This window comes from Elaeis guineensis, chromosome 9, assembly GCF_000442705.2.
Source record: "Elaeis guineensis isolate ETL-2024a chromosome 9, EG11, whole genome shotgun sequence".
Classification (NCBI taxonomy): Eukaryota; Viridiplantae; Streptophyta; class Magnoliopsida; order Arecales; family Arecaceae; genus Elaeis; species Elaeis guineensis.
Window position 1 is genome coordinate 3,719,724 of NC_026001.2, and position 27,945 is coordinate 3,747,668.

Here is a 27,945-nt window from a genome sequence, read left to right on the forward strand (position 1 = left end):
CCTTGATACCCATCATTAGGGGCTGTGCTCCTATCCAAATTGCATCAAAAAGGTAAGCTGACGGATTTGTTGCAAATTTTTAAACAAAAGGGGATTCAAGTGAAAAATGTTGAAGCTTTACCGATTCATTTTTCCATCCACCGCCCTTTCTTCAAGCTTTTTCTCGGTCTCCATCGTCGAGTTCCATCTCTCTCTGAAGCTGGTGGAGGACGAAGGAACAAGATGACTTCGACAACGAGTATTCTCCGGTCCCTATCGTCGGCGGCGGGACGCCGGCTCCTATGCCTCTCGAGGGTGAGCTTTTCCTCTCTCTCCTCGTCTAATAATATATCTTGATGTTGCTGATTTCGCAAAGGGTTTGAGGATGGAAGGACTAGTGGACTTGGGTTCGGACTTGTGAAGTATGACAATAATATATGCTTTTAAGTTTTTCACTATAGGTCTAATAGATTGTCGGCATTCGATGTTAGGTTTATAGACGTGGATGAAGCTTTTGCAGGGATGAGAGATTTTGGAACTGACGGGATTCTTGATAGACATAATGGTGCTCGTTCGCTTGGCATGGGCAGTTCAACAGATCAGAGAAATCTTGATGGCTACAAGAATGCCAAAAGAGTGGAGGGAGAGCATCGTTTGGCCAATATACACGAAAAGATGTTTTAGAACAGCTAGACTTAAAGGGCTTTCTACCGAAGATTAAGACATGCAGGAAAAATAATTAATTCTATTTATGGAATTTCAAATATAGAAGCGGTAAAAAATGAAGATCTTAATTTTATTCTGATGAACGAATTGTTTATGGATGACAACTGCAGAGGGAAATGATTCAGATTCAGTTACGGTTGAGTAAAAAGAGGTTTTCCGTATAAATACTTGTCATTTGCTCAGGTTGATTATGACTTGGTATGGTTTCACTTGAAAGTTCTGTCCAATTGGATGCGGGGTACTGAATGAGAAATTCTAAATTGAAGATCATTGCTGGTGATAGTCCTCTGATTTTCTACAGATTTTGTTTAAATAGATGATAAGTGTAGATTACTGCAACAGGTTCTCATTGCAATAGAAAAGTTTTGGTGAATTTTTTGTTTAATTGAGGTGCATTACTATGTTTTGTTGGAGGCAAAACGTCTACTGTGGGATTCAAGGGGTAGATCAGATAAAATTTTACACATTCTGAATCTTTATCATTAAAGGCTCAAAAAGAATATGGATCAGTCATTTTGGTCTTGTTTGTTTTTATCTTTAGTCAAGGGATTCTATTGGAACGTCTGAAAGTATAGAGGATCATTGCTTGAAATTATGTTTCACTGCTTGAAATTATGTTTAACATTTACCTATTAATTGTCCTAGAATTTTTGTTCTATGTTTAATGTCCACTCATCTAGTTGCATAAAAAAAAAAAAAAAAATCATCCAAGTTCATGTGTGTTTTCAAGCAAAAGCTCATGGAGGAAAAATCTATTTTCACTGGGCCTATTTTATTGAGGCCAATATTTGTTGATTTCTTTGGGCATGAGTTGGTAGGCGCACATCTTGCAATTCCTTGTGGATTCTATGTTGCAATCCTCGATGCATATGGGTAAGATCACGGATCAACTTTGGTTAGGCCCTTGAGACATATATGACCTAGCAAGGCTCATGCCCAGATATATTCTTAGTTTGTACTTCTTTGCACATGAATTGAGAGGTTTTCTCACTGCAAACTTTAAAAGTAATCCTTCTCATCTAAAGAAAATCTTGTCCTTCTCTCTTTCTGAATCTCTCTTTTGATTCCTTGATCTCTCTGATTAATACTAAGGAAGATGTGGCAATGATGTCCCAAACCTCATTCTCTTCCTTTGGCATGATACTTCTAGTGCTGTGGGGGGCAAGCTTTTTCTCCCTCTCCACTTTGTTCCTAGCATCTTTCTCCAAAGCCATTCCACTTGTCTATCCTTGAATGTCTACATCGAGCTTGGTTCTTCCACTATCCTTTTTCACTTGATTTTGAATAATGACAACAGTAGAATGATATGTTCCTTGTCTTTTTCCATTGAGTTCACCTTCTCCAATCCTTCCTAAAGATTAATTTCAATTTGTCTTTTCATCTATTGTTCCTTAGGGTTTGTAGTAACTAATTAGATTACTTAGAATGAGAATCCTAGGAAGAAGACTATGGATTGGATATTGAAGGCCCTATGAAGTTTGGATATAGATACAAAATAAGGATTAGACACGAAATGGATATGCCGATACAACAAATCTTGAAAAAGGGCGATAAAATACAGCTATGTTATGTCAAGAAACATGTGTTTGTATATGCATATGTGTACATATGTATATATGTTTACATATGTGTATATACACATACACACAAATACATACATACATATGCATAAATACATATGTATGCATATGAAAAAAGCATTCATAAAGCATAGTGGGCTATCAAAATAACAATACACGTACTTTTTGCGGTAGCATTAAGTATTATAAGCTTATCATTGAGTCATTGCTCCACATACCATGATTCATACTTCATATCTTAAATTTAATATCATAGATTACAAAATTGAACCTCCCTCTCCATTTAGAAGGTATTGGGGAAGTATATAAAGTGTATCTGGAAAGTATCTGGGCTGTCTCTTTAACTTTGGAAGATAGAATACTTAATATAAGTATTGGACATGTATTCGAAAAGTATCTGAGAATATCAATATCTGATACAGATATGATACATACATGACATGTGATTTGAACTATCCATGCTTCCTAGGGAACGGAATGTAATCAAGCTCCATGTTCATACCATTTTTTGCCAATGGTTCTATATTGAGCAGGTTGATTGGTTTAATTACAGCCTAACTCATCTTGGACCATCCAAGTCCCTTACCTAAGCAATGTACTCCCAAACTTTCTACCCAAATAGAATTATTGTAGGTTTTAGGTTTGATAGGTTGATGTTGTTTCAAGTTATACTATTATATCGTTCTTGATTGTAATTCTGTAAGATTTTTGGTCTGTTAAAGATTGGGTTAGATTGAAGCTCTCTATAGAAATATGCACTCGGTTTAGGTTAAACCATGTTTGAGGTCCTGTCATAAAGAATCAAGTTTGGTTGCATTGTTTATCCCCTCATTGTGATCCCAATCCAACTAACAATTTGGTTAACATTTTCTAGCCAAGACAAGCTCTAGCCAAATATATAATTCCAAAAATAGCAAATCACTAGTTGGGTCAGGTTGGGATTTGAGCTCACCCAACCCAAGCTGCACACTCATTTTCATCAGTTTTACAGTAGGTCCACAGTCTAAGGGTCTGTTTGATTGCAAGAAAAAGGTGCGGTGAACTAGTCTTCTTTTGGAAAACCTTTCCGCCATTATTTGTTATGCAAGATAACTTGAACTATGAGGAATCATTTTCTATTTTTATTGAAAATTTAATTTTTCTTTTTTTCAAATTATCATTTTTTCTAGAAAATCAAACAAATGAAAAAAATCCTTTTCCAAGGTAAATAATGTTCCTTTCCCTTGCCTTTTCTGAGGTAAAGAATATTCCTTTCCTTTTTCCTTTTCCATAAGTTTTCTTGTAACCAAAAAAACCCTAAAATTGAATTTAGTGTTTGGTTTTATTATTATATTGTTATTTGTTATGATTGTTATGTTTGATGAATTTATTCTTGATACTGGACAGTAATAACAGCTTTTCTTTAGGAGCTTAAAGAGCAAATGGTCCTCATATTCCTGGATTTGACAAATTTTACAATTGTCTAGATTTAACCATACAAATTCTGGTTCCCCATTAACTGATGTCCACTTTGCCTTCCACTCCATTGTGCCTTTTCTTTTCTTTCCTTTATTTTCCTTTCTATTGGCCACTTTGGTATACTTGTCAGTACAAGAGTCAAAAAGTGCATGACATGGATCAACAGTCTCACAAGATGGAATGTTGATATTTGGAGAGTTGTTTGGCATAAAACTGACAACCACTATCAAGCACCATATGGACCCATCATGTTCAAATTCATTGAAGGAAGTCCAAGAAGAGCCTGTTCCATTGAAAGAAGTCGAAGAAGAGCCTATGCCATTGAAATGACTCGAAGAAGAGCCTATTCCATCATAATTCTTCTCTTCCAAGGACTCATTAGTAGAATCATCAAGATGAGCTACGACGCTTAGGTGTATGATTTTCATTTTTTTTTATTGAAATAAATATAAGTGACTACCAAACACACACACACACACACACACACACACACACACACATGCTTTTAGAAATCTGAAAATACAAAGGGAACAAGGTTTTTGCTTTCCTTTTTCCAGAAAACTGGGAAAATGAAAATAATGCGAAATGCAGCCTAAATTTGAGAACAAATGTGCAAAAGGGTTTTGAGTATCTCAAGTTTTTGTTATGAAACAAATAATTGAATAAATGCTTTTCCAAGAAGAGACTGATGCCCCAGGCATGTGTCTGCTTCACCTTATATCGAGAACATGTTAGGATTGGGTTTAGCGAGGCGAGCTTGCACTGTGCTCCCTCATAATTGCACCAAAAACGAATGATAATGGGTTCTGCATCAAGGTACTATCAAATTCAAGGTTGAGCCATCCTGTTGGAGGAGTTTGGAGCTATCCTTGCATTAAAGGTATGAAATTTTAATCACACCTCTTGGAGGGAATTTTTTTTTGAAAAAAAATTCAAGTTATTCTTGTTCTTCTTAATGATAGCAGCAGCCACCTTGATGCTGCACTTAGACAACCTCTTTTTTTTTCCCTTCCAATTGTCTACCACTTGTTAAACTAAATGTGTAACTTATTTTTGAAAATTGAAGTACTTGCATCAATAGTAAAAATAATTGCTGTTCATTCGGAATATGGAATGCGGGTCCAAAAACCATGGGAATAAAGGCTAAACATTCCTAGCTGTCTTGTAGAGAATGTAATAGTTAAAGGGCCATTTCTTTCTCCTAAACCTGGATGCTAGGTCTCGATAGCCTAGTGCCAGGCATACTTGTGTAGTTAAACACAACATCTTCTATACAGCTGCTGATAGGTCTAAGTAGAGTGCTGTAAAAGGGGGAAAATGGAATTTACAATGTTGCAACCATTTGGAGGAAAATAGGTAGCCAGAGTTATTCGGTATCTTAACTAATTCTTGAAAATAATTATATAATCAATATGGTTTATCTTCCTGCTATTGGCTTTGGTAATCATGTAGTTGCAACTGGGATATTGTAAATTCATTTATTCTACGAAATTTGAAGCAATCCTTCTTTTAACCTGATCTCTCTATCCTTTTGCAGATGGTTTATAAAATATTATACATCATGAGATCACAATATATTGCTCTGAAGTCTTTTGATTTTCTACTCAAATTTTGGTTCTAACATGAAGCTTGTTTTCCTCATGTGCAAACAATCTCAGATTGCAGTTTCCCTTTCACATTGAACTTTAGGCGTGCATTCTGTTCAAATGTAAGCCAGTTGCCTGCTATAACTGATCCTGACATAGAAGCTGCATTCAAGGATTTAATGGCTATGAACTGGGAAGAAATTCCAGATTCTGTTGTGAATGAGACAAAGAAGGCACTCTCTAAAGCTACTGATGATAAGGCCAGCCAAGAGGCTTTGACTAATGTCTTCGTGCTGCTGAGGCTTCAGTGCAGTTTGGTGGGGTTCTAGTTACCCTCAGAATGGTGCTTGATGATCTAAATGGATTAAGCGGTGAGGTCTAGGCATTTTTGCTGTTGGTCGTGCTGCTTTTGTGTTGGGAAAAAATGTGCCATTTTGGACCTTGCTGTTCTTTGGGTTTTGTCCTTTCAGTATTTTGATGAGGGTAATCTTGCAGAATGTGGCACACTTACCAAACTATATAGAGGATGCCATAAGAGCTGCATATAAACGCTACATGGGATATTTGGATTCTTTTGGCCCTGGTGAAGCTTATTTGCAGAAAAAAGTTGAAACAGAGTTGGGAACAAAAATGATACACTTGAAGATGAGATGTAGTGGCATTGGTTCTGAGTGGGGAAAGGTAAGGTTGCCTTTTGGTGATAGATGGCATATAGTTATATGAGCTAGTGCTCTGTGCTTTAAGTTCTTGAATTTTTCTTTTAACACATGCTTTTTTTAACAACTAAAGATGAAATTCTTCAGACATCATTCTTCTGTGATGCAGATAATAATAGCACACAGCAGGGTGACTGTAATCTTGTTGATGATCTTATATAGCAAGTCTTCACTGTTATATCTTCCTTATTCTAGTGTCTGACTGCTACTTTAATATGCCTGCCTTGGATTTCCTGTTCATCTACAAAGAGAACCAACGTTCATAACCTTCTGGTCCTTGGAACTTCTATCTCTATGGAAGTTTGCTCTCTACGTTCCAACATATCATTTCTTATGTTATTTGGTTGTTTGTCATTTCTAATACGCGTTCAGCTGCTTTTCAGTTCCATTTCTTTTCTTTTCCAGAGGGCAGGGGATACTAACTACCATGCCTATTTTAAGAAATGGTTGCGAGGAATATATCTAATTTATTTTGTAGTATACATTCAAAATTTTCAAACCCATTGTTTATGCGAAGCAAATCCCTGTGATATATGGGGTTTATTATTGGCTTTATATCAGGTTGTTTTCCCTATGTTGGAACTGGGAGTGCAATATCTATTTACTCCAAAAGAAGAGAACTACTCAGGGAATGTGTTTACCAGGATCCCCAGATTGGTTCTTAAGTTTTCCATTCCAGGACAGGTACTCCGGAATTTCTGCATCCTTTAGACCATTCAGGTATTGAACTTTTAACTTCATTTTTACTTCCCGAATACAGCATTATAATGAAATTCCAAAACCAATGAATCAGGAAAATGGCTTTTCGGAATGGATTAGAGGAGGATTTTTTTATCATATTCTGAGCATATTATAATACCTGTGACTTGAATTCTTCCTTCCCCCTTTTTTTTGCTAAGACACCAACAACTCGTATTCATCTCCTCTTTTACCACGTACTCCAATTTTGGTAACCTTCGAAGAAACATGATTGTGGATACTGATATATCATGGAAGATTTGTACCTAGTTATGGGAAACACTTGGTCAGGAGCAGACCATGTTAAAGTTTTATGTTTTGGCTGCTTGGTTTTTTTCTCTTTGAAACTCAGCATGATATATTTGTTCAAATAAGGTTCAGGAGGATCTGAGTGCATTTTTGCTTACTTTGTTTCTTGATGCTAGGATATAACATGTAACCAGTCAACTCATCAATTTTCATTTGCAGGTTACACTTCTTGGTACTTCTGGCCTTTCTGGATCTTTTGTGGAGCTTAGATCATGAGAAAGGTGGTGGGAGGGTGGCTGGGCTTCTGTCTTGGTTATTAATGGATGTTTACGAGCTATCATTTGAATGAGACAATTGATCAGTTAAGTCTCAAGTTATATTTGCAAGTTCAGAAAAACGATTTTATCAAAATAAATATGCTTTTTGCAGTTGTAAGTTGGGTATGCCTTTCTTTCTGGTTTAGATGGTGTATTATGAGCTTTATTCTACAATAATATACTTAGGGAACATTGATAATATGGTTTTAAGTTTTTTATATCGGATATTCACTGTAATCTTTTTCATCGGGTGTAGGTTGTATTCTTGGGATCATGTCCGGATAAGCATTTTATCTCATCTAGCTATCCATGCCCCAACGGTTCAGTCAATATAAGGATAAGGGGGATGACTTTGTTCCATGGTCGGTGAGAACTTTGGAATAATCTTGGCTCGAGAGGGTTGAAAGAGGAGAGTAATTTTTCCAAAATGATCGATGCTGCCCTTGGTCATTTCTCATTGCCCTCTTCCCCTCCGTCGTCTTCACCTCCTTTTCTCTTCCGTCACCACCACCCTAATTTGTGATCCATCCAGGTAGCTCAAATCTTCCCTTCACCATTACTCCTCTTCGATGCTGGGTGGTCTATTTAACCCAGCTTTTCTGTCTTCTTCCTTGGCTTCCCCTTGTCCACCTGTGTTGAAGATACATGGTCATGAATCCTACAATCTTGAATTTATACATGTAATTTATACTTTAATATACTACAAATAATATGTTATTTTGTGTATGCAATAACTAGTGTATTTATTTGGTCATAATATTTTATGCTCATATGACAAAATTTTAACCTTGCTACATCAATTATGCATATTGTAATATAAATAAAGCTACTGTAATTTCTTACCATTATTAAAATATAATTTTTCAATCTTAATAATTGTTATCTTCTATTATTATGGTGCTACTTCAACTATTCTCCAAAACAATCTATATTGCAAACAAATGGAGAATGTTGGTGTTGCAGGGGCAAAATTGATCAGGATGAAAGAATTTCACCATTTTTATGGTACTTGCTCTCAAAATTTATCCCACATGCTATTTTGTTATGCTCAAAATGCATCCAAATAAAACCAATAAAATATAAACTATTAATCATGGTTTGGAATTAAAACTTTAATCTTAAACAAAAATAAGGATGAATTCCAGCCAAACTTATCCTTCTTTTACCCCATCACAGAGATAAAAATCTATTTGTATCCAAAATCCTAATTTTCTGACTTAGACGTATTCTCTGCGCTTCTTTTGCTTTCTGGTTGTTTCTAAAATTGTAAACAAAACATCTTCCACATATTTCTGTTTATTTATATCTGTATCTGATTCCGACCTCCCGCCTCTCTCTTTTCTATTGTACAGCATTCTTTTTCTCATAATAAATGCTGGATGGCTGGTTTCAGCCTCCCATTACATCAAAATAAAAAATAAATAAATAAATCCCTTTCCAAACTGGACCTTAGTGCATTACTAAAGATATGTTTACTGGTGAAGAGACGGAGCATGAGGCTTCTATACTCGATGCATTTGAGCTTCCATGACTTTTGTGATTCCTTTTCCACTGCTGAGTAATGATGCATTAGTTCTTATATCCAGATCAGCCGACACAGAACCTTTTCTGTGTGCATGATAGCCGGGGAATGTAAAGTGTGCTCCAACTCCATGCAACAACTTCGTATCCTCTGGAGATTCCTTCTTCAAACTTGGCGTCACTATATATCTTGTACTAATAATTCTCAAAAAATTTTTAATAGTAACAATAAAAACCACCATTTCTGGAAAGCTTATTATCAACTTGTCATGGATAGCTGAGTAACTTGACAAAGCATTTGTCAGTTTACAACCTAGCAAAAGAAGTGAAGAGATTCACCAGGGCTCTAACGTCTGTAAGCCATGTTATCAATAAAATCTTGTATCTGTGAAATATGAATTCATTTTAAACTGGGCAAAGAGCCAATGGGGTGACAAGCTTGGTTATAGATTTTATTCACTGGGGTAACTGCTAGTCTTTTCTAACTGATTAATGCGGATGTTAGATGATCTTCTGAATCTAAGCAGGAGTTGGGGAGATCTGCAGCAACCTACCTACACTTTTATCCTGCAGTTGCACATTAATTATATGATAGCCTTATGTTTAGCGTGCTCATCAACATGATTATAGTCCTCCATTTATTCGATCACCGTGCGCAAACATGTTAAACCATTCTCTCTCTATGTGCTCTCTGAGGCCGACATGCCATTAAAGTCAATGGAGGGCTATAATCATGCAAACATGTTCATCCAAGCGATCATCAATCCCATGCTACAGGGAGAACAAAGTTCCTATAATGTGAACAAAATTAAATGATAGCTTCTTGTATTTTCATAGAAATATTCTAATTGTACAGTTTTTACATTTACAACATTCGCTTTTATATCATGCTCTCCTAAACATCATATGGAGGACAACCAGAATCACCAACACACGAGGGTACATCTACGAGATGATTCAAGAAGGAAATAACATTTCAGTATGTACACACATAAGCATGGCCACTTCTTATTCTCATGGATGCTTATTCCATCCTCATATCCACATCCATCAGCATAGGACAACATCTTGACGAGGAAATTAAGGAGGTATGTACCAGACAACTAACTATTTTTTTTTCTTTCTACTTTTTTGACTTGAAGGAGGTGGTGGGGGAAATGGCAAAGCCGGTGCAGCGACTGCAGTTAATGCAGACTTGATCAACCCCACCTGCCTCAAGAAGAGTGACCATTTGTCTAGCAAAGCTTTCCAAAGTCACCCAGCCATGGAAGTCTCCATCAGAGTAATTAAGGTGACAGGGCCCCCTTAAGCAGACGAAAGTTTAACCAAACTCTCTCTCTTTATCTCTCTTTTCTATTTGTGATAGGAAAGCAACCAACAAGTCTTCATGAGTGGAATTTGTCACCGACCTCAAGGAACAGGGCTTTCACGTGGTGACAAGTTAAAAAGAAGTTTTCAGCGAAAAGTCTAAACCTTCAATGGTTGGCAACAATTTTTCCTCACGATACTAGTGGCAGTTTTTCGTTGGAAGTTTGGTACTCGTGATTTAATATGACATGGAAGAACAACATGGCCTCTTAAGAAATTGGAAAACTAAGTACATGATATATATTGGCAGACGGAGACAGATCCCTATCCATTGGTTCTGTTGTGGTCTTTTCCAGTTGTAGTAAGACTTGCGAGCAGACTTATAGCTTGTGGAAATGAAAGAGTACGCATACACGTCTGTCCTTGAGGAAAAAGAACGATGGGCACAGTATGATGACATAAATAATCCTGTAGTACTCCTGATTGCTTCAGAAAATAGCAACAACAATGAATGATTCTTTATATTATATAACTTGCAGAGATTGATCAGGAGATGAAAGCTTAAAATGGAAGACAAGCTAGCTACTGTGAACAAAATCAACAAGAGCACATGGATGGATGTTTTCTTCTTGTCATGGATGTGTATATGGACATTTTCAAGATGTGGACACTACTTATGTGCTGTTTGAAAGAATAGTTAATATTGCGGCCAATCTCCTCATCGTCGAAAACGAGCACCTGCAAGAAAAGTCCACACTAATCGGAGATGCTTCCGACGAAGATCCTCCGACGGTCAAGTCAGAGAGGAGACTAAGCAACAGTAGAAAAGAATCAGAGGAATTCAGCGAGAGAGAGTGTGAGAACTAGAGAGAGTGAGTCCAGGAGCTTCGAAAGAACCTCCTCTGCAGTACTGTTGCCTTTTCCGTTTTATAGTAGAGCGCGGTGTGGTGCCGTCATTAATGGCGTAGACAACTGGAGGAGTTGTCAAATCGTCGGAGGCTGTCAGAGTCACCGCGGACTGTCAAATCACCGTGGGCTGTCAAATCGCTGGGATTAATTTATGTCCTTGGCAGGACAATGCCCCAGGGTGGCTATGCCGCACGTCCTTGTCAGGACGGCGGCCCTCAGCAGTCATACGGCGTTTGGGGGAGCCGACCGACCATACGTCGGTATTTGATTGCGGGGCGTCGGGCGAAGACCCAGGGACACCGTCGGCTGGTCTGGTGCATTGCGGGAATCAGACATCGGCCACCACCCCCGCCTGACAGTGAGTCGGTAGAGTCGGGCTCCGCCGTTCGGCTAGTCGGGGATAGCATGGGTCCGCCCGATCGACATACCTTCGGTCGGACAGTGTCGACAGTCATCAGTTGGTACGGTCGATAGAGTCAGACGCCGGTCGGGCAGGCCCGAGGGTGAGTCGGCGTGAAAAAGGTCGGTTGGTATATCCCAACAGTTGCCCCCCTCCACTCCTGAGTCGAATGTCGTGTTGGCCAGCGTCTTCACGTGGGCAACGGCTTGGGACGAAAGGAGTGGATATCCATCGCATCGTACTCCGACTCTGGTGACCGTACCAATGATCAGTCCAGCGCCTGACGTCTTATAGGTGTCAGGCGTCCCACCGATGTCAGATGTCCCATCGGGAAGAGAAACTGCCGTTTCCACCGTCTCCTCGGGAACGCAAACCGCCGTGGCTTTTTCGCCATGTGGCAGAGGGCCATTGGGCCGAACCCGTTCAAGTGGATGGAGGCGACGTGGCCTGATCTGGGGCAGGTGCGTCGAATCGTCGGACCGAGGGAAGGTCCAGATGCCGCCACGTGTCACGATTTGGGAGATCCTCGTTGGGCGTGCTCTCATTCCGGTCGTTGGGGGCCACTATATATACAGGGTCACTTGCATCCAAAACTCTACTTTTCATAGCCCTGTTGCTGAGGCCCTGGCCGAGTGGTCCCTTGTCTCAGGTAGTTGTCCCCACCTCCCTCCTTAGAAAGTTTTTCAGGAACCTTTGTCGTCGTCTTTTATTTTCTCTTTGCTTCCTTGAAATTTTTTTCCCTCTCCTTCTTCTTCATCCTTCGATCTTGGTTCTAGCGTCATGGCCAGAACCTCCCCACAAGGAAGTCGGTCAGAAAACCCGACCGATGATTCTCGATCATCTCTGGAGGTGGAGGCTCTTCACTTTTGGGACCGAACGTCGATCGGCTCCGGGAGCAGTACAGCATCCCGGAGCAGTTTCGGCTGTTCGCCCCTGGGGCCGATGGTAGGGTTAACAACCTGCCCCCGGACCAGGTGGCTTTCTACGTCGAGGACCTCCAGGCCGGTCTTCGCTTTTCGGTTCTGGAGTTTGTCCGAAATGTGCTGGACTACTACGGACTTTGTTCGGCGCAGCTGGCGCCAAACTCGGTCCGACTGGTAGTCAGCTTTGCCTTGCTGTGTCGGCTTTTACCGATCAATCCTTGTATTTCCCTCTTCAGAGCCTTCTTTGTTCTCCGACCCCACCCTAAAGCCCGAGGGTGATGTTTTTTCAACCCTCGGAAGGGTCTTTCCTTCATCACTAGTCTTCCATCGTCGATTTATGGATGGAAGAACCAGTTCTTCTTTGCTTCTTCTCCACTTCCTTGGGGGTTCCCTTTCCGTTGGAGGGACCCCCGAACTCAGCCGAATGAGAATAGTCGGGTGGAGGACGGGGACCGAGAGGACTTCCACCATTTGAAGGACATCTCGGTGCCAAAGCAGAGGGAGCTCGTCACCGAGCAAACCCTGTATGATGCCGGTCTGAGCTCGATTCCTTGTCTAGGTCTGTTTTTTTTCTTCTTCTTTTTTTTTTTTGGCTGGTGTTGATCCTCTGTTGAAATTGCAGGCATGCCGCCGAGGGTGAGGCTGACAGAAGCCGACGTTCGGCAACACACGGTACGGAAGAGGCCGGCGCATGGAGCCGAACCATCGCGGCCTCCCAAAAGGCCTCAGGTAGCATCGCCGAGCGAGCCTGCGGCGATGGGGGCGCAGCTCGGCTCCGAACGAGCGTCGGACCGTGAGCCGATCGTCGCACTGTCGGTGCCGACGGTGCCCTCTGAAGCCCCGTCCGAGGAACGATCGGCCGAGGGAGCAGCCCCATCTGAGGGACGAGTGGCCGAAGAAGCGGCCGAAGATGTGCCGGCCGCGCAGCCGGCTGGCGAGGTTCGGGCAGAGACACGCGAGCCCGAACAACCTGCGTCGGCGGCCACTGCGGCCTCGGGAGGGATCCAGTCGGGCTCGAGCCTCCCTTCTCTTTCTGATGTCAGGGCCTGGGTGTCCGAACGAGGGAAGGCCCCGATGGCGCCAGGCGACGACAGGAGGTCGGTCGGCTGCGGCACGTCGTCCGATGCCCCACTTCCCGAAGGAGCGTTGGCCCTGGCCAACCACGACTTGGTCAGGAGGTTATGCCAAGCGGTTATCCTTCCGGCCGATCATGAGGTCATGAAGAATCAGCGGGTATCCGACATGCTTTCTTCCTTCTACCCGACCATGATCCGGGTAAGTCTCTCCCCTTCACCTTTCATTTTCATCGTCGCTTTCTATCAGTTCAGTCTTTTGACGGTCGGTCTGTTGTTTGCAGCTGATTTACAACATATCCGAGTTGGAGGCCAGATATCGGAGGTTCGATGATCTCCGGGCGGCCTGAAAAGATAAAGCCATGGCCGTCGAGGTCGAGAAGGCGGTAATGGTCAACCAGCTGAAGCAGTCGGTCGACCGTGAGGCCCAACTTGAAGAGGAGATCTCTCGCCTTACTGAGGAGGTCTCCCGCCTTACCGGTGCCCTGGCCGCCTCGGGGACCGAGCTACAGTCGGCTCGTGAGGAAGCCAAGCGGAAGTCCCGCACTGTTCGACGGCTACGCCGCGAGCGGGATGACTACGTCGGCGAACTCAAAGCCGAACGCGAGTAGCTTCGAATAAGTTTGGAAAATCTCGTCAAGACCAAGGAGAATCTGTCTTCCGCTCAAGCCGATGCAGACATAACGAGGGCGGAGGCAGAGTCGGCGAAAGAGGCTATAGGTCAGGCCGTGGAGGACTTCCGTGGCTCCGACGAATATCGGGAGGAACTCTTGGAGAACGGTTTCTTTTCGTACCATGTGGGGTACGAGGACGCCCGGAAAGCGGTCTAGAGCCTGTATCCGGAGCTCGATCTCAGCAGCATCATCCCCCCAGAGTCAGAGGGCCAAGCCATGGGAGAGGTGGCCAACCCGTCGTCGGGAGATCGTACTGCCATGGAGGAAGCCGTCTCGGACCAGGTAGCCGAAGGCGAGGCGGCTTCGACCCCCGATGCTACTTCGGCCTGAGTGGACATGCCAACCGTCCCCGGACTTCTTCCGGTAGAGGAAGCCGACTCCGGCGAGTAGTCAGAGCATCCTTTATTTTTGCTTTTGTTTAGTGTACTTGTAATCGGGCTTCAGCCCAATCTTGTAAATCCAGTTTATGTTTGAATGAAATCGAAATCTTTTCAACTTTCTTTCTTTCTTTATGTATCCTGGAATGTGTCTTGTATGTCTCGCCGAAACGCTTTCGAACGTATAAGTCGTAGGCCTGACGTACTAGCTAGGATGTTCGGTAAGATCCCAGGTAGCTAGCCGGGATAGTCGGTAGCGCGCGCCATGTTAAAGGCAGAGTGAGCTCTGATTTTAGATCGGCCTCCCGACTATCGTATGACCCAACAGTCGAGAGTTTAAGTCGAGCGCCCACTGCCCAGGCCTGAGTCGGGCATGTTCGTTGAGTCGGGTGTCGTCCGTCCTTCGGGCATAGTTCTTCGACCCAATCATCTCATAGGGTCCGATAGTTGAATAGTGTCCGACGCATTTGGTTGACGACAAGTCGGTCATCTATTATCCGATTCTTTGTCGGGCGTATGCGTCACGACGTGCGATAAATGGTGGTAAGCCGAATACCCTTCGACCGATCGTGACCTGGTCGGTATGTCGCGAACGCGACATTGATCGCGTTGGCCTTTTGCCTTTCTTGGCCGGAGCCAAGTCAGCAAGTTAGTCAGTCGCCTTGCTCGGGTGCTGGCTGCGGAAGGGACGTGGCTTCAACTTAGGTTTTTTTTTTTTTTTATCGCCATCGCCGGCCTTCCACCAACGTAGATATGTGGGTCGTCGTAAGAGTTCGATGCTCCGTCGGAGATTGGGCCACAGATTTCCAATGGAATGCTGGGCCCAAGTCGTGGCGTCGGGGTTTGTACTACTAGCGAGCATCGACGCACCGTTGGAGAGCTGAGATTCTAGACTCCGAAGTTTTGAAGCTGAGTTTGTATTCCGAACAAGGGCACACAGAGTTTACTGATAGTACAACCTCAGATTGTCGGCATTTCAAGTTCGAAGAATGGTGCTTCCTTCTAGAGTCTCCAGTCGGTAAGCTCTCGGCCTGTAGGTGTCCGCTATCTTGTAGGATCCTTCCCAGTTCGGAGCCAACTTTCCTTGGTCTAGAGGCTTCGAAACTTCTGCCTTTCTTAAGATCAGGTCCCCAGGCCTGAAAAGCTTCGGCTTAACCTTAGCGTTATAGTATCGGGCCACTCTCTGTCGGTAGGAAGCCATGCGGAGTTGAGCCTCTCGTCGGAGTTCGGGCAGGAGGTCTAAGTCGGCTCTCCGACATTCGGAGTTGTCCGGCTCGCAGTACTGCTCGACTCTAGTCGATGGTAGTCCGATCTCGAGCGGAATCATCGCCTCCATCCCATAGGCCAAGCTGAAAAGAGATTCTTCGGTCGGGACATGGGGTGTCATTCGGTACGCCCATAGGACGGAATTCAATTCCTCGACCCAAAGGCCTTTGGCTTCATTTAGTCGGATCTTGAGTCCATGCAGAATAGTCCGGTTGGTAACCTCGACCTCGTCGTTGGACTGTGGATATCCGATCGAGGTCAGCCTGTGCGTGATATGAAATCTCGCACAGAATTTTTGAAAGTCTTGGTTGTCGAATTGTCGTCCATTGTCGGTAATAATAGTGTGTGGTAGCACGAACCTAAAGATGATGGACTTCTGAACGAAGTCTTCCATCTTTCGCTCGATGATTTATGCCAGAGATTCGGCTTCTACCCACTTAGTGAAGTAGCCGATCGCGACGACTATAAACTTCCTTTGGTCAGATGCCGGAGTGAAAGGACCGAGTATGTCGATCCTCCACTGGGCGAAAGGCCACAGAGCGACAATGAGAGTGATTTGGCTGGTTGGTCGGTGTTGTATGTTAGCGTACCTCTGACATGGTTTACACCTCCGAACCAACTCGGCCGCATCCTTTCTCATGGTGGGCCAGCAGTAACCCTGCCGTAGGACTTTGTAGGCCAAGGATTTGCCCCCCAAGTGATTTTCATAGATCCCTTCATGTACTTCTCTGAGCGCATAGTCCGCGTCAGTCGGTCCCAGGCACCTGAGCAAAGGAAGGGAGAACGACCTTTTGTATTGTCGGCCATCCATTATCACATATTGGGAGGCCACCCATCGGAGTCGTTTGGCTTCCGCGGGGTCTTCAAGACTGGTTCCGTCGGTCAGATACCGTACGATCGGATCCATCCAGCTTGGTTCGATCGCCAGTTGCAGCACCTCCTCGGTCCTGTCGATGCTCGGCTGCTCGAGACTCTGCACCAATGTCCGACCCAAGGCGTCGTAGGCTGATGTCGCAAGCCTGGAGAGTGCATCGGTCCGAGCGTTCTTCGACCTGAAAATATGGGAGATCTCGAAATACTTGAGGTGTGCCACGAGATCTCTCACCTTCTGGAGATATTTTGCCATGGTTGGGTCTCGCACCTCAAATTCGCCTTTAACTTGCCCCACGATTAGCTGGGAGTCGGAGAAGACTCTGAGGCTGTCGATCCCGAGCTCCTTCACTACTCTCAAGCCAGCGAGGAGTGCTTCATACTCGGCTTGATTATTGAAGGTTTTGAAGTCGAACCGGAGGGCGTACTTGATAACCACTCTCTCTGAGTTGGTGAGCAGGAACCCAGCCCCGCTCCCTCGAGCATTGGAAGCTCTGTTGATGTGCAACACCCAGGTAGACCCAGGGTCAGGTTCAGAGATTGCAGCTTCTGCGGAGCCCCCGCCTTCCGATCCTTGGTCGGTTGTCGGGCACTCCGCAATAAAGTTGGCCAAGACCTGGGCCTTCAAGGCTGGTCGTGGTCGGTACTGAATGTCGAACTCACTCAGCTTAATCACCCATTTCGCCAGTCGTCCTGATGTGTCGGGGCGGCGCAAGATCGCCCTCAGGGGCTGGTCGGTGAGGACCACGATAGCGTGCGCTTGAAAATACGGACGGAGCCGTTGTGCAGACACGATCAAGGCGAATATCATTTTCTCCGTCTTTGAGTATCGAGCTTCTGCTTCGTGGAGTACTTTGCTAGTGTAATATATGGGTTGGTGAATTCGGCACTCGTTCTTCCAGACGAGTACCGAGCTAACCGTCTCTGGGGAGGTTGCCAAGTAGAGGTACAGCGTTTCTCTGACTTCTGACTTTACAAGCAACGATGGGGAGGTCAGGTACCTTTTCAGATCCTCGAAGGTCTGTCGGCACTCGTCCAGCCAAGAGAAGTCCTTCGCCTGCCTCAGGATTTTGAAGAACGGGAGGCATCTCTCTGCCGACCGAGAGATGAATCGGCTGAGCGCGATGATCCTTCCGTTAAGTGCTGTACCTCCTTTTTGATGCCCGGGTGCCGCATGTCGATGATTGCCTTTATCTTCTCAAGGTTAGCCTCAATTTCTCGTTGAGAAATGAGAAATCCGAGAAACTTCTCCGAAGTCACCCCGAAGGTGCATTTAGTCGGATTCAACCTCATCCGATGTCGTCGAAGGGTGCGAAAAGTTTCTTCGAAGTCTTGGACATGATCCGAAGCCTGCATGCTCTTCACCAGCATGTCGTCCACATACACCTCCATGTTACGCCCGATTTGGTCTTTGAAGACCTTATTGACGAGTCGTTGGTAGGTGGCTCCAGTATTTTTCAGTCCGAAGGATATTACTCTGTAGCAGTAAAGGCCCTTGGCAGTCACGAAGGCTGTGTGCTCCTCGTCTTCGGGCACCATCCGGATCTGATTGTATCCGACGAAGACATCCATGAAGTTGAGCAATTGATGGCCGGACATCGCGTCTACCAGCTGGTCTATTTTTGAAAGTGAAAAGCTGTCCTTCGGGCATGCATGATTTAGGTCGGTATAGTCAATGCAGATCCTTCACCTCCCGTTGGCTTTTTTCACCATGACAATATTGGCGAGCCAATCGGGATACGTGGTTTTTCTAATGAAGCCCACCTCGAGTAGCTTGTCCACTTCCTCGTCGATGGCCTTCTGTCTTTCATTAGCGAAAGACCGCTTCTTCTGCCTCACCGGCCTCATTCCAGGGTTGATGTTGAGTCGGTAAGTCATCATCTCCAGGGGGATGCCGGACATATCCACTGCCGACCAAGTGAATACGTCGGCATTGGCCTTCAGCAGTTCTACTAGCTGCCATTACTCAGGGTCGGATAATTGAGATCCGACTCAGGCCACTCGTTCGGGATTCTCTACATTGGGACGGAAACCAACTATTCGGCCGGTTCACCCCGTTCTTCCTCTCTCCGTTGGTCCAACTTGTCGGCTGTCAGGGAGTCCTTCGCTTCGTTACTTCGAGCAGAGATTTGAAAGCATCGCCGAGCGAGCTGTTGATCCCCGCGCATCTCCCCGACTTCGTTCTTGGTCGGGAACCGAACCAGCAGGTGGTAGGTCGAGACTACTGCCTTGAGGGCATTTAGTCCGGGTCTTTCAAGTATGGCGTTGTAGGCCGAAAGTACTTGGACGATTGCAAAGATTAGGTGGACGGTGCTTTGTCATGGTTCGGTTCCAGCTGTCACGAGAAGAGTAACTTCTCCTTCCACCGTGACGGCTTCTCCGACGAAACCCACCAGGGGCGTGGAGATTCTTTCGAGCCGATCAGCCGACAGTCGCATTCGGGAGAAGGTCGAGTAAAACAAAACATTAGTCAAACTTCCATTATCAACAAAGATTCTTCTTACATCATAATTTGCTATTGTTGCTGAGACAACAACAGCGTCGTCATGGGGAGTTTGGATTCTCCGAGCATCCTCGTCTGTAAAAGTAATTACATCGTCTTGGCATAGCTTCTTCGTCGACTCCCCTCCAGCAGTCATCCTCGGGTCCAGTCGTTTGAAGATCATGTTGATGACCCCGATCGTGGGTTGATTGTTCGCTGCCTCCTCAGTCAGTTGGGGTTGTCGGTCTGGGAGTGGTCGAGTCGGCGGTTTTCTTCGAAATTTCTCGAGGTACCCTCGGCGTATGAGGGCCTCGATTTCATCCTTAAGTTGGATACACTGCTCGGTGTTATGGCCATGGTCCTGATGAAATCGACAGTACTTTCGTCGGTCGAGGCCCTTTGCCTTCAAAGGCGGAGGCCATCGTAGATATTCTTTCCCTTCGATTTCCATCAAAATCTGCACATGAGGAGCACCGAGAGGAGTATAGGAGTCATACCTGGGATACATCGGCCTCGGACTTCGCCATCGAGGCGATCTCTGGCTTCGTCGCTGGGGTGAGACCTGTTTGTCGGTCGGGGGCCTGCTAGGCTCGGCAGGAGCCCGACCTTTCCTTCGCTTCTCTTTCGGGCCCTTGGCCTCAGTCAGGCGTCGGTCGGAAGCTCCTTCGTCTGCGCGCATTTATTTGTACAGTGCTCCAGCAGTTCGGCGTATGTCCGGGGGAGGGTCTTGTCCAAGGAGTATGTAAATCGGGACCCCCTTAGCCCCCTCTTCATGGTTGAGATAGCCATATCTTCGTTGAGGTCCCGAACCTCGAGCGTGGCCGCATTGAATCGCGTCACGAAGTATCGGAGCATCTCGTTTTCTCCCTACTTGAGGAAAAAAAGGCTGTCCGAGGTTCGTGGGGGCTTTCGACTGGTGCTGAAATGGGCCACGAAAGCATGTTCGAGCTGTCCGAAGGAGTGGATGCTTCCTGAGCGGAGGCCAAAGTACCAGGCCCTGGCGGCCTTACGAAGTGTGGCAGAGAAGCCGATGCAGAGAAGGGCATCGGTTGCCCCTTGGATCATCATGAGAGCTTTGTAGCTCTCTAGATGGTCAACTGGGTCAGTAGAGCCGTCATAGGGCTCCACATGAGGCATCTTGAACCGACTAGGGATCGGCTCGTCGAGAATGAGTCGGGAGAGAGGTTGGGTGGTCTGGAAGTCGACGTCGTTCGAAGACTTCTGTCCGTCCACCTGAAGCTGGACAAGCCGACGGTCGATTTCTTCGAACTTGCGTTCGTAGTCGTCGGCCCATCGGTGCTGGGAGACCCCGGGGGTCGAGTCTCCTGATGAATCTGAGGGGGAGGCGGACGGTGTTCGCGGCCGCTTTTCCTTCCTCGCTCGCTCCAGCTGGGAAGGAGAAGATCGTCAGAATCGATGGGTATCATGCCGTGGCCGCCTCTCCTCCTCTCGGTGGGAGTGCTGTGACAGCTGCTCCTGAGGAGGAGATGGGGACCGACGCGGGCGTCGGGGGCTGCTCTTGGAGGGCATTGGGTGCACCGCCGGTTGCCTCGCTGGCTAGTGCGGCAACTGGGTTGGTTGTTGTTGAAGGCTCTTGACTGCATCCGTCAGCACAGTCATCTGCCGCACAATTGCCGCGATTTGCACCTCCCTGGTCACCACAGGATGCGGAGAGCTGGGCTCCACCATGGAGGGTGGAGGAGAGGTCTCTTCCCGATGGGAAGAGTGCCTCGTCGATCTGGTGGCCCTCGATCGCTGAGCTCGGATTCTTGTCATTTCAAAAGAATTTTTTCAAGCTATGTGGAGGTTGGACCTCCCCTACCTGGCGCGCCAAACCTGTTGCGGTCAATCCCCTCGTCGTCTGGTCGTTGGGAACGAGCACCTGCAAGAGAAGTCCACACTAACCGGAGATGCCTCCGGTGGGGACCCTCCGACGGTCAAGTCAGAGAGGAGACTAGGCAACAGTAGAAAAGAATCAGGAGAACTCAGTGAGAGAGAGAGTGAGAACTAGAGAGAGTGAGTCTAGGGGCTTCGAAAGAACCTCCTTCGCAGTACTGTTGCCTTCCCCGTTTTATAGTAGAGCGCGACGTGGTGCCGTCATTAATGGCGCAGACAACTGGAGGAGTTATCAAATCGCCGGAGGCTGTCAGAGTCGCCGCGGACTGTCAAATCGCCGTGGGCTGTCAAATCGCTGGGATTAATCTATGTCCTTGGCAGGACAATGTCCCAGGACGGTTATGCCGCACGTTCTTGTCAGGACGACGGTCCTCAGCAGTCGTACGGCATTTGGAAGAGCCGATCGACCATACATTGGCATTTGGTTGCGGGGCATCGGGCGAAGACTCAGGGACACCGTCGGCTGGTCTGGCGCATTGTGAGAATTGGATATCGGCCACCACTCCCGCCTGACAGTGAGTCGGTAAAGTCGGGCTCCGCCGTTCGGCTAGTCGGAGATAGAATGGATCCATCCGACCGACATACCTTCGGTCGGACAATGTCGACAGTCGTCGGTTGATACGGTTGGTAGAGTCGGACGTCGGTCAGACAGATCCGAAAGTGAGTTGGCATGAAAAAAATCGATCGATATATCCCAACAGTTAATACACTATGACCACTGCATGTCCTGGTCAGAATAAAACTCTCTCACTAGCTTTATAAAGTCGGGTATAATGTACTTCATCTTGTTTGCAATACCTGGTTGGGACAAAAGATACTGTTGATATTTGTTTGAAATGATCCAACACCTTGTGATGAGGTTAAAATTACTGCATGAGGAGCTCGTGCAACATGTTTGTTTGCAAGATGGATGGCAACAGGTGGGAGAAGTGGAAGAAAATTAATAACAACAATGCATATATAAGTCATGGTCATGGAAAAGTACTTTGCTGGTAAATAAAGCAAATATTATTTATTGCAGCAGCTCTTTGGTTGACTGGGACGATTTCATTGGTTAAATAGTAGATAAAAACAATGCCACCATCAAACTTCTTGAAAGAAATTTGAGTATTCTGAGAGTTTTTATTATTAGTCACTTCTCAAAATATATTCCTTATGCTTCTGATTTGCAAATGATAAAGAATTCCCGATAACACAAAAGAAGCCCGAAGATGGAAATGATTTTAAGTAGAAACATATGGCCTGAGGAGGCAGGCAGAACAATGATAATCCCAAAATACGCTGCCTTGCAGAATCAGAATCATTCTTTAGAAGAATGAAGGGATAGACAAGTATGTCACTAGTAGGCTTGGAGATGGGATATCGTGTGAAATAAAAGATGTGCCTGTGAGGTGTTATACTATTGGATAATATAGAGATTGAACATGATGCTGAGCCTGAATTATATCGTTGACCCATTAATTCCTTTTTGGTTTCTTATCTGGGATTGATGTCACGAGCCTAGTGTGTCTGAGTTACAAGAATGTCAAGGTATATTATGACATAAAAAAAAAGAGAAAGCAAAAAAAATATTAAGGTAGATAAATGATGTGTTAAAATTCTTTATGGTGAGGAGGTGGCAATGAGTAGATTTGATGATAGATTATTTTTTCTATTATCTAAGACCTCACTCAAAAAAATTAGCGGAATATATTATTGGGTTTTTTTGGATCTATATACGAGTAATTACAAAAACCTATCAAGTGCATGGTTGATATGGAACTAAATATATGCCGGCATGAATCCTCACATACTTTCTCTATTTAAGTTCTACCGTCCTCACTATGTTAAAGATCCAAATCTATTTAAATTTAATTACAAGCACCATGATTGGTATGTGTTAATCCCAATGTGTTCGTGCTGTAATATTCTCTATTTTATATGGGCTATAGGCTAGATCTACTCCGATACTATTTATCACAATCCAAAATTTTATTTTAAAAGATTAATTAAAAGATATTATTTAAATTTTTTAAACTTATATAAATATGTTATATCTATTCAATATATAGCCGATACGAGACTCGATACCATTTGTATGGATCCTTACATTATATATATATATATATATATATATATATATATATATATATTATATATATATATATATATATATAATTTGATAAAGATCTGACAATGGATTAGAATCCTTGACTAAATGAAATTTCACACTCAAGGTTGGTTCCATGGACGTCATCACTGGCAAATCAAATAATTAACACAAGGTCACCTGACCTGCCAAGCAATGGGGTGAGACCAAGTCCCCTGCAACACCTTCTGCATGACCTGGTACGTTGATCTATCTATTTCTTACATTTTTGAATCAAGCCTAAATTGTCTACTATTCTCACCTTTTTCCTATCTGAAAAGATGGGAGGTACTCCTATCTTCTCTACTTTTCCTGCGGAAGTTCTGAATCTTTCTGCCTAGTTGAATTATTCCAAGATGCTGAACTAATGACTATGAATGTGGAAGCGCCATCACCTACTTTACCCTGGCAATTTAGCGTGAAAGCCTCCATATTCCGTCCCCTCGTTTGACCTCTATAGAAATTTTGACTCAAAAAAAAGTGGGATGCCATGCAAAAGAATAAAGCACATTTCTTTGTCAGATTGGGTGGTTCAAGCTTTTCGGCTAAAATCTGCCCTAGCACATGAAAAAAATAAAAAAAAAATCTATAAAGGGAAGCTTTTTGGTAATGAGAAAAAGGACAATTAAAAGATATAACGCTAACATTAATATTTCATGTTTACTAGATATTGCATTCTTCAAATTTTTGTAGGCAACATCCAAATGTCTAGGATTTTACGTACGTGGCTCCCACCACTAACATGCGTCCATGTCCCTACACGGCAAACATAGAAGAATGGCCGGAAAAATGGAACCCTGCCAAGGATCACATCACCCTACTCCTAATCCATCAATCAACTCAAATCCTTGGAGTCTCTTTGTCCACTTACCCGGCCCTCCATCACAAAACATAACCAGGGCATCAATTTTTAAGTGAGACATGACTACTTTTGAAAAGAAGAAAAAAATAACTGAAGGAAATTACCGTATACCAACTCTCAAGCTCCCACACAAACAAGCACCATCATCAGACCCACCTTCTACCACTCCGAAAGCTTGTAGCACAAGAGAGAGAAAAGGAAAATGGAAATCTATAGCATTGTTCTTACTTAAAATATGAAATAATTCTCTATTTCAGACCATGCTATAGATAAGGAAGGGCTTGAATATATTCAATCTCGGCCCATCCTAACATTAATAGTCTCTCGAGGAAAGAAGCTATGCATCAATCTCTTCTCTACATATATATTTCCTTGCAAAACTCCAATATCAAACAACATATATAAAGGTAGAGATATTAAAAAAGAAAATTCAACTTTGGCCTGCCCAAGCCGGAGGCTGGCGGGTCTTCCCACGATCAGTCAGTCCATCTCACTTGCTCTCTCTGTGGCTGAGTCAAGGTAATCATCCCTTCGTGATCAAAAGGCTGTAGAGAGAGAACTGTATCCAAAAGAAGAAGGAAATAAAGAATGTATCCCAAAAGAAAAACAAAAGAACCCAACCATGTACATTAACTTCCGATAGCTTCAGCTTTGTTTCAAGGCGACTTGTGGCTCTCAAAGCCAATGGAGTTGTGATGCTTCGACGGTCCCGAAGGAGGTATCGGCATCCCCCTCGGCAAGAAACCAAAGTAGAAGCCCGAATTCCTCCTCAGGCTTGGCCTCTCGTTGAAGGCTTGCACGTTCCTCGACCCATGACAGCATGCCACCAATAGAAGCAGCAGCAGCAGCAGCAGCGGCAGCCACACTACTAGAGCCGACCCCCTTGTGAGATGACCCATTTGGCCCGACCAAGAGAAAAAGGAGAGGCGAGGAGTCCCGACTCCAACAGAGGGTAGTAAAGTGGTAGAGATCGATCAGGAAGAGAGAAGAAGATAGAGATATGGTGGGGGAGAAGAGCTTGAATTCTAAGCAAATGGAATGGCAAAGGATAGAGTACTGAGAGGGATATAAGGGGATATAAGTATGGATACGGGAAATCATTAAATATATAGTATGGGGGACATGGGGCTGGAATTTAGTGGAGGGTGGAGTGGGATTGCCCAGCGGCTAGCCTTAGCTTAGTTTCTTGTATTGTTGTCTAATTTTAATGTGTCCACGGAGTGGTGGTGGGGTTGGGTTGTTAGTAGAAAGGGTCGAACGGATTCTTGGGAGGTGAGTGTGGGGAGGGGGCTTTAGAAAAGAATGGAAGAGGAGGAGGGGAGGTAAAAGGAGGAGAAGGCAAAAGCGATTGAAAGGAAAAGGGAGGGTTCTGTCGACCGGTTAGGTGAGAGGGCGGGGCCACAGCAATTCAATTGCCGACTGAGGAATTCGAACAGTTGGTTCAGCCCCGGGCAGGACGGCCGGTCATTCGCTTTGGTGATGGGTGCTTTGATGTGATATCCTCTCTCTCTCTCTCTCTCTCTATCTGCAGTATGTTATGTTACATGGGAATGGCATAGAGAAGTTTAATGCCTCTCTCTTTCCATGTGTGTATATGTATGGATGGTTGTGTGTTGTATATTATTTGCATTACATGCTCTCCTAAAATTTTCAAAGCTATGGGCCCGCGAAGTAGGTCTCCAAGCGCTACAATGAAACAGCCTTACGTTGTGGACGCTACAGAGATTTCGGATGTACAAGTAACTTTAAGAGGAGACCTAGTGAGCTAATCTTAAATGTGGGCAGTACTCCCACGACTGTAGATTGTGAAAGGGTAAGATGCACGCAAGCAGCTTAATTCCGAATATGGAGAAATTTTTTCGACCTCTACGCCCTAAATAAAGCAATCTCGCTGTTGAGCTAAGCTAACCCTCAATAAGCTAATCTCCAACAGTAAGTCATGTGCCACAACTAGAATGATGCTTCCAAGGAGTTGGAGCATATGGGGCTAATCTACGTGCCACTGGCATCCATGTTATTCACATGAAGCACGGTATCCCTTGACACCTAAAATTAATTGAGAGAAGAAACAAAAGAACGTTTGGGAGTAGACTAGGTCCGGGAGATCGAAGTTATATCCTACTACACCAAGTGTACCAACTCAATGGTATATCGAGCCAATAATATGCCGCAACGTGGCATTAGCACCATCAATAGCATCTCCTCCTCCTTCATCACCACTGCTCCATGTCTCCTCTCATTGCATGCTCACTTTCTATCTCTTGCACAAGATATCAACGAACGAACCTATCTTCCCGTATCCTGTTCACGACCTTGCCGCCTTCTTAGATAATCTTCTCTGGATCACTGGTGAGCAACCTGCTGATCCATTGAGGGGAGCTGGGTGTAAGATATGATCGTATCAAATCAAAAGTAGAATAGAGTATATTAAGTGCTATAAACGTGTTATAAACTATAATTTGAGTTGGGTCATGTCCAGGACACTCCACGTTTATACTAACACTTTTTTAACACGATCAAATATTTTCCGAGTCAATTCATCTACTTTATCTCGTGCATGACCCATGCCCGGTCCACTTTGGAGTGATTGGTAGGTCGGCTTAATAATTAATATAGTGCCGTCACTCCACATTACTACCTAATAAAATTCGCTTGCACCCCTACGCTAGTAGATCCTCTAGACCCTATACGTTGCTCCAATGGGGATACATTAAGGACTCTAACGTAAGTAAGAGGGTACAAGGGTTAATTTTTGAAGGAATGTCCCCTAAGCATGCATGTTACTCCTATGTGAATTGGATGGGGCTCTACCCTAATGAACTTTAATATGCAACGGGTAGAAGGTGGGGAGGTGAGGTGAAGAAGGTTGTACTCTGAGGAAAGGACGAGAATTGCTTGTGCCGATTGCTAGCTAGTCGTTTGTCCAAAGGGAGTGCGGAATAATAGCCAAGAAGGAACGAAAGCTTTATAGATCATTTAATATTTTGTGGGGAGTAAGAAGGTGGGCCTTAATGTCTGCAATCATGGTCCATGGTCTCCTGACTCGTGCCATGGTTATTAAGCTATGTCCCACCACACCCCATATCTTTTTCCGGACAATTCAAGTGTTATGGAGTTGTTTTTTTTTGTGTTGGATAACTGATGTTTCCTCCTCTCTGCCAAAAAAAAATTTGATGTTTCCTCCTCCAATGTTTTAGTTGTTACTGACAACTGCTCGCTAGTTGCAGTCGTTGGACCACCAAGCTTTTAATCTTCAGGGGCTAAAATGCAAAGCATGTTGTCACCTTACTTTGTTCCAGATTTTGTTAGCATCTTTTCTTAACAAAGGCGGAATTGTTTCTGGCTTATGCTGAAAAGCTCGCGTGTTGGAGTATGATACTTTATTGGTTGGAATCAGCAATGATTAATTCTACGTGAAGCATTCATGGCATCCAAAACCAAAGAATACCATGGTTAATTATGAGGCCGGATTTTGAACCTAACCTATACTAGGATCTTAATCTTTATATGTGGATATGCGTAGGAATTTGGTTTTACTGCCGACTCCATTGTTTTTCTTTTTTTTTTTTTAAAAAAATATTATCTAGGCAAGTGTTACCATATCTCTTCAGCATGTGAGAATAATACAGCACTGGCGTATTTGATTCCCAAGTATGAATATGAAATGGTAAGGATGTGCATATTTTTTTCGCAAAGTTAATTGTGAGTAACTAAGTTTCAAATCTAGCCTCTTGGGATCAAAAAAAAAATTGTATATCCTAGTTGGTCCCACTGGAGAAAGTAAATTACAAGATAAGAAAAAAATTATGTGAAGTTATTTGTATCACTGTAAGAAAAAAAATCTTTACCGACGGCTATTAGTGATGGTAATAATAATATTTTTTATTGACGAAAAATGACGATCAAT

The 27,945-nt window shown here is 44.2% G+C and overlaps 1 pseudogene; it reads left to right on the forward strand.

Annotated features, from left to right (window-relative positions):
- Nucleotides 1-222: 222 nt before the first annotated feature.
- On the forward strand, nt 223-8,926 carry LOC105052131 (succinate dehydrogenase subunit 5, mitochondrial-like; annotated as a pseudogene).
- The last annotated feature ends 19,019 nt before the right edge of the window (nt 8,927-27,945 follow it).